Raw genomic sequence first — 7,500 nt, 5'->3', positions numbered from 1 at the left:
CTAAATAATTTGATTTATGATGATAGAATTATTCAATACTAAGAATTACATGTAGAGAAAATATGTTTAGTAAACTAACTGCAGGCTCTATGAATGTAAACAAATCCCCCTCCTCTGAAACTACACACTGACCCTTTAAAGATTCTTATTATTTAATCATGGCGGGTTCAACCAAACTCATTTAAATATTTTATATTATACGGTGATGTCATTGTGATGTCACTTCAGTCTGAATGAACTCGTGGACCCGGAGAGCGAGAGAGAGAAGTGAAGATGGTTATTCAACCGTTAAAGGGATGAAACACACACGAGAGAGAGAGACACACACACACACACACACACACACACACATGATAGAGAGAGAGAGACACACACACACACACAAGAGTGAGAGAAATACACACACACACACACACACACACACACACGAGAGAGACACACACACACACGAGAGAGACACACACACACACAAGAGAGAGAGACACACACACACACACACGAGAGAGAGACACACACACACACACACAAACACTCAAACACATAAGAGAGAGACACACACACACACACAAACACAAACACACACACGAGAGAGAGACACACACAAACACTCAAACACATACAAGAGAGAGACACACACACACACACACACACACACACACACACACACACACACACACACACACACACACACACACACACACACACACACACACACACACACACACACACACACACACACACACACACACACACACACACACACACACACACACACACACTCAGAGGGAGGGTGCTTTACAGTTCTGAAAGCGATTCTGGAGAACGCTTGTTGTCCAAATTGCTTTTGGTCAAAATCAGTGAATATCTCCTCATGATCCGCTACCTGTCTGTACTGAGTGTGAGCTGAAAACATCACAGCCTAGGCTCTGTGAACTGGCATGTTGCTAGCTACGGTGTGACCCTTTGTTTACAGTTTACAGAGCCTAGGCTGTGTATTAACACTGGATTTTTTTTTCAGCACACACACAGTACAGACAGGTAGCGGATCATGAGGAGATATATGACCACCAGCCTTCTCCAGAATTGCTGGCATCAAAATAAAGAAATATGTCTCTAAAGGGAGGGGTTAGCGAGGGAGCGTTGACATCTACAATCTCACCACTAGATGACGTCATAATACACCTTAACTTCACACTGCACCTTTAAAGGTCCCATATTATGCTAAATGCACTTTTTAAATGTGTTCCAACATATCCATGCGTCCACGGTGTGCCTAGAGACTGCCAAAATATCAAAAAAAATAACAATCTCTCCTTTTCTCACTCTCCCCTTTTCTGAAACCCCCACCCCTCCCCCTAAAAACACTCCAGTCAGAATTATCCCCTTTTCTGACCTCACAAACCGTAAAGCCAGAAGCTTCCACTGTGCAGCCCACACCCCTATTTCTTATTGGTCCACAGCCCTGACAGACAGAGGGCGAGGCGTATCTGGCTTCGCTTCCGGACAGGGGGCGGGGGGAGCTCAAAGATTGTATATTTACGAGGGGAGCTGCAGCTCTTTTTTAAAAAATAGGCCATTGTGAGATTAGCTGAACATCAGCATAGTACAATAAATTATCTGAAAGTTTTTTTCAGCAAACAATTAAAGAAAAACGTATTAGGGACCACTAAGACCATATAATATGGTGTATAATAGAACGTATTAGGGACCACTAAGACCATATAATATGGTGTATAATAGAACGTATTAGGGACCACTAAGACCATATAATATGGTGTATAATAGAACGTATTAGGGACCACTAAGACCATATAATATGGTGTATAATAGAACCGAAAAGTGTATAATATGGGAGCTTTAAGACAGAACGAAAAGCAAATCACCCTGAACCACCTGACCTCACCTGAACCTCTTTCACTCCCCACTTCCCAAAATCAACTGCTTTATAGTCTAGTGTGTGTGTGTCCGAAAGTAATTAAATTCAGAATCACACACACAGACAGACAGACAGACAGACAGACAGACAGACAGACAGACAGACAGACAGACAGACACAGACAGACAGACAGACACACACACTTACCACCCGAAGCCTCCAAAGGAGACGCTCCTCTTCCTCCTCAGCATGGTGTCTCTTTGTCTTCCCTTTTCTTCGTATTGTGTCTGGATATCTCCTCCTGTCTGTGTGTGTGTGTGTGTGTGTGTGTGTGTGTCTCTGTGTGTCTCTCTCTCTCTCTGTATGTGTGTGTGTCTCTCTCTCTCTCTCTGTCTGTGTGTGTGTGTGTGTCTGTGTGTGTGTCTCTCTCTCTCTCTCGCTCTCTCTCTCTCTGTCTGTGTGTGTGTCTCTCTCTCTCTCTGTGTGTCTGTGTGTGTCTCTCTCTGTGTGTGTGTGTGTTTCTCTCTCTCTCTCTCTCTGTGTGTGTGTGTGTGTGTCTCTCTCTCTTTCTCTGTCTGTGTGTGTGTGTCTCTCTCTCTCTCTGTCTCTCTGTCTGTGTGTCTCTCTCTCTCTCTCTGTGTCTTTGTGTGTGTGTGTGTGTGTGTGTGTGTGTGTGTGTGTATCGGTGTGTCTCTCTGTGTGTAACGGTGTGTATCGGTCGGTGTGTGTGTGTGTGTGTGTATCGGTCAGTGTGTGTGTGTGTGTGGTCTGTAGCGTTCTATCTGTCCATCTCTCTCTCTCTCTCTCTCTCTCCTATAAATACTCTCCTCACAGAAAGACGCCTCCCTTCTCCTCCTCAAGCCGTTAATGTTTCTACCGATTCAATCCACTGCTCACACACACACACACACACACACACACACACACACACACACTGGTACACACACACACACTGGTACACACACACACACACACACTAGAAATGGAGTAAAGCATGGAGCACCCTCCCTCTTTGTGTGTGTGCACTTGTCCGTGTGTGTGTGTGTGTGTGTGTGTGTGTGTCCCTCTGTGTGTGTGTGTGTGTGTCCCTCTGTGTGTGTGTGTGTGTGTGTGTCTCTGTGTGTGCACTTGTCCGTGTGTGTGTGTGTGTGTGTGTGTGTGTCTATGCCTTTCTCGCCCTGACGAAGCAGAAAACTTACCATACATAATATATGGAGCTAAATGGACGAATGCACAATGTCAGTTTACTGGATTTTTTGTTACGTAAAAATAAAATGGGGATGAGGCTCTTTCTGAAATCACAACAAATTATTATTAGTGCAATTATTTCAAGGAGACAAGGATGGATAGATGAAAATGACTTGCCCTGCATTCCATTCCCCATACAATGTGCTATTTAACTTGGTAGGAAAATTATTTAGGATGTCCCAATTCTTGTGGTCAGATTTAGTATGCTTAGAAATACCCAGATGTCCTACTACATCCGGTGGTGATTTTTTTTTAGTGTTGAAAGAAACCAGCAGCTTTATGGAGGTTTCTGACCCACAATCCACTGCAGCAGAAGTTACATCACATGGACTGAGCCTCCCAGTGAAAACAACCAGCGATGAGACGGATATATAAGCAAGAGGCAAGATCAAGGAGCCATGTTAGGATGAAATAAATAAGTTAAAGTATGTCCCAATTGAAGCATATACTGCATGCTAACTGGATACTGTTTATGATCAGATGTAGTATGTAGAAAAGAAAAAAGAAAGAGTATGCGATTTGGAACGCAGGCTACCTTTTAAAGATACGCATACTTACCTGCTATATGACAGAAAAATATTTCGGATGTCCCAATACATGATGTCAGAAGCAGCATGCTGAAAAATACCAGAATTAAGCTACGCAATGGATCAATAAGCAAAAGGGCATATTTCTGCAATAACTGTAACGTTGACTAATATAAAATAATATATATAAAGCCTCTAGATGAGTTACCTTACCGTATGTTATGACAAAACATCCATAAATGTAATAGCTAGAAGCACTTTAGTGGAAAAAGCAGTAGGCCAGTTTAGTCTTAATTTGGATAATTCAGAAATAGAAAGCCGTATAGCCTACATAACAAAGGATATACAATATTATATAAATTGTGAAGAGTAAAGGCCTTTGCACACCGGGCGCGACGCGAATAAACGCAACGTAAAAGCGAATGTTTTGAAATGTGAATTTTGTCGCGTCTCACTTTAGAAGCGACGTCCCAGAAAAATCGAACTCAGTTTGAAAAAATAAAAAACGCAAATTCGCGATGCAAAATGACGGCGCTGGTGTGGAAGCTTGTATTGACTCTGTATACGTTCGTTAATTAACGGATTAATCGCACGAATAAAACGCGCCCGGTGTGCAAAGGCCTTAAGACAGAATAAATACAATGTAGCCAATGATCTGCCATATAGCTATAATATGCTACACAACGAGCTAGTAGAAAAATAAAATAATTGTATTACATTACGTTTGAATGTAATATATAAAAAATTATTATAAAGTTATTGAGCTGTGGAAAAGGGGTAGGATCAAATAAGTTTATACTTCTTCATACTCCTTTTCAGGCATATCAATTCAATGTTATTTGTTTATTTTTTGTTTATTTTTATTTGTGAAATCATTTGAACATATTTTTTTATTGTATTTTCATGCTTTTAATTTTTCTTTTTTTGATATGTCTGAAATAAAATTGAATCAATCAATCAAAATTGTAAAAAGTCTCTTTCCATCAGACAGTATGACTGGCCTGTCCTACACTGACATCTAGCGGCCAAACTTTGCATTACATGTCTAGAAGATGCTTCAGAAATGCCGTCAAACATCAGAAAAGAGAAATTCCTCTTTCTCTAATAAGATTTTACTTTCACGACAACTATGTGTTTCAGTTTTATTTCATTTTAAATTAAGTAAAATGGTTAAAAAAAAAAAAAAAAAAGGTACCACATCGCTGCGAGCAGGGTTCGAACCTGCGCGGGAAGATCCCATTGGATTTCAAGTCCAACGCCTTAACCACTCGGCCATCGCAGCGTACGTCACTATTACGTGATGACGTACTACTTAATTTCCCGCCATTTCTCCGTGATGATGGCATTTGTGTTTTCTTTCTAATCTGAAGCCATGGAAACGTCTTAATGCTTTAAAATAGGGGCTAATATTGCATTTACCCGCCAGCATCCGGGCCAGGGACCGTCCTGAAAGGCTTTCCAAGGGGAATCAACATTTCAGGAGATTTACAGTTAGATCGTTGGACAAATGTTGACAATATGAGGCAGTTAAGAATGTTAAAAGTCTCCCCAACCCTTCAGGAAGGCAACCGCCGATGTCACGTGGGTTTAAAGCAATAACAAATGCCTCTAAATCCGAAATATGATGGTATATAATATGTCACGAGCTCCACTCCGCGTAAAAATCCACAATGGCGAATTGTTTAGTTATTTTTTCTCGCCAAGAGACGTGCTGTTTATATAGGCCTACGGCGCTGCTCCGCTGGTGTTTGGCTCAATGCTGCCGCCAGCGGCCGGGAGGTGAATTACAACAATACTGAATGAACTAGCTGTAGTTTTAGGACCGCAGTTTCAAGACCCTAGATTTTTAGCAACAACCAAATTGGATGAAAAAGTGCAGCAAAGGCAGTTATCCATCAAAATCATATGTTCTGTCTAAAGGACTTTTCATTTGTTTTTATTTTAACTTTATTTATACTGGAGAGATCAATTGAGGAGTGTGTGTGCGTGTGTGTGTGTGTGTGTGTGTGTGTGTGTGTGTGTGTGTGTGTGTGTGTGTGTGTGTGTGTGTGCGCGTGCGTGTGTGTGCGTGCGTGTGTGTGTGTGTGTGTGTTTGTGCGTGTGTGCGTGTGTGTGTGTGTGTGTGTGTGTGTGTGTGTGTGCGTGTGTGTGTGTGCGTGTGCGTGCGTGTGCGTGACCCACATTTACAATGATGTCGAGTCAAACAAATGCAAATACATCAAATACACAACAACTGATAAAGAGACAAAACTACTGAAACATTTAGACAGAGATGTAGAATGGCTGCAGTTAAAATGAAACGGGTGAAAGTACAATATAGCCGAATGAAAACAGTTACAGGTAGAGTTTGGCAGATTTAAGACGATATGTCTGAATTGGTTAAAGGATATGAAGGTTTTATCTTTACTTTGTTGCTGTAAGTTGTTCCAGGAGTCGGGGCACTGAAGATAAAAGTAGGCCTATTTACCAGCTCAGACCGGCCTTGAGGAACATAAAGCATTTTGTCAGAGGAGCGGGTCTGATAAACCCAAATATGACATTCTGTTTAGCAATAAAGAAGAGTTGTATATTGGCCCATCTGTGTAGAATACTTTGGATAGATCGTTTATTATCGGAATCGGGTAAAATCATAGACAGTAAAGGGTAAAATAAGGATGGACCTTTACGGGATGGACTCTTATGGTTGTTACGAGAGATGGTCACCAGGTGGCACTCGGGTTCCATGCATGAACCACTTCATATTTTCGCGCCACTATCCGCCATTTTGATTATAAATACTGTCGTATTACCTCATCTGACCGCCACGTGGGGATGTAGCTCAGTGGTAGAGCGCATGCTTCGCATGTATGAGGCCCCGGGTTCAATCCCCGGCATCTCCACATTTTAAACACTTTCCTTCTACAACGTTTCTGATTGTTTCATCAACATTCTGAAATGTTCATGATTGCAGCACGTAGTAAACAGTTGATGTCACTCGATGCTCGCCACTGTCATTACAACTAAAAAGTCAACAACAACCCTACAGACCTACTTCACCGGTGGGAATATGAAGGTGTATTGAACTCTGAGATCCTATGTAGAATAAATGTGCAACATTTTAGAAATCGGTTCATCCTAGCCTGAGAAAAGGCAGAACGAGTGTTTTATGGTCTCAAAAGTCTGTATTATTTCAATAATCTTCTAAGAAACACAGTTTTAGTTTTTACAAGTTTTGTGTCACCATTCTGACCTCAAACACTTTTATTTTGAAGGTTGAGCTATTTGTCCAAACAGGAAATAGATTTTTTTCGAAAATTAACTTTTCTCTTTAACGTGTGAAACCTGATAGATTTTGGTCGAGTGAAAACCACCTTATATAATGACCTGTACAGCCTGTAAAGATCTAAAACATTTGGTTCCACTGGGGCTCGAACCCAGGACCTTCTGCGTGTAAAGCAGACGTGATAACCGCTACACTATGGAACCAGATGCCGTTTACTGTTTATAGACCTGATTATATTGACAAGTATTAAATATACATTTCAGTGTGTTTATGTACAGAGAATTAACATCGTCGTTATCTTTTGATTAGGTGATTAATATCCATTCAGATTAAACCATAACAGTACATGACCGGTAAGAGTACAGTATTTAAGCTTTAAAATTACTCAAAACAAAAAGTAAATACGTACCGCGCTGAATAGTAGGTCGGCTGACTTTCCCTTATCATTCCCTACGGTAGTCCTTATCACTACGGATGTAATATATTTCTGGCCACAACCGGGATTTTGGGGGCGCTGTTTCCCCTCCTTAGCGAAAGGTGAGGAGACCCCGTGGATAGGATGAGTGACAGACAGACAGACGGCAAGC

This window comes from Ammodytes marinus, assembly GCF_949987685.1.
Source record: "Ammodytes marinus genome assembly, chromosome: 14".
Lineage (NCBI taxonomy): Eukaryota > Metazoa > Chordata > Actinopteri > Uranoscopiformes > Ammodytidae > Ammodytes > Ammodytes marinus.
The sequence above is the reverse complement of the archived record's forward strand: the minus strand, read 5'-3'. Positions refer to the sequence as shown.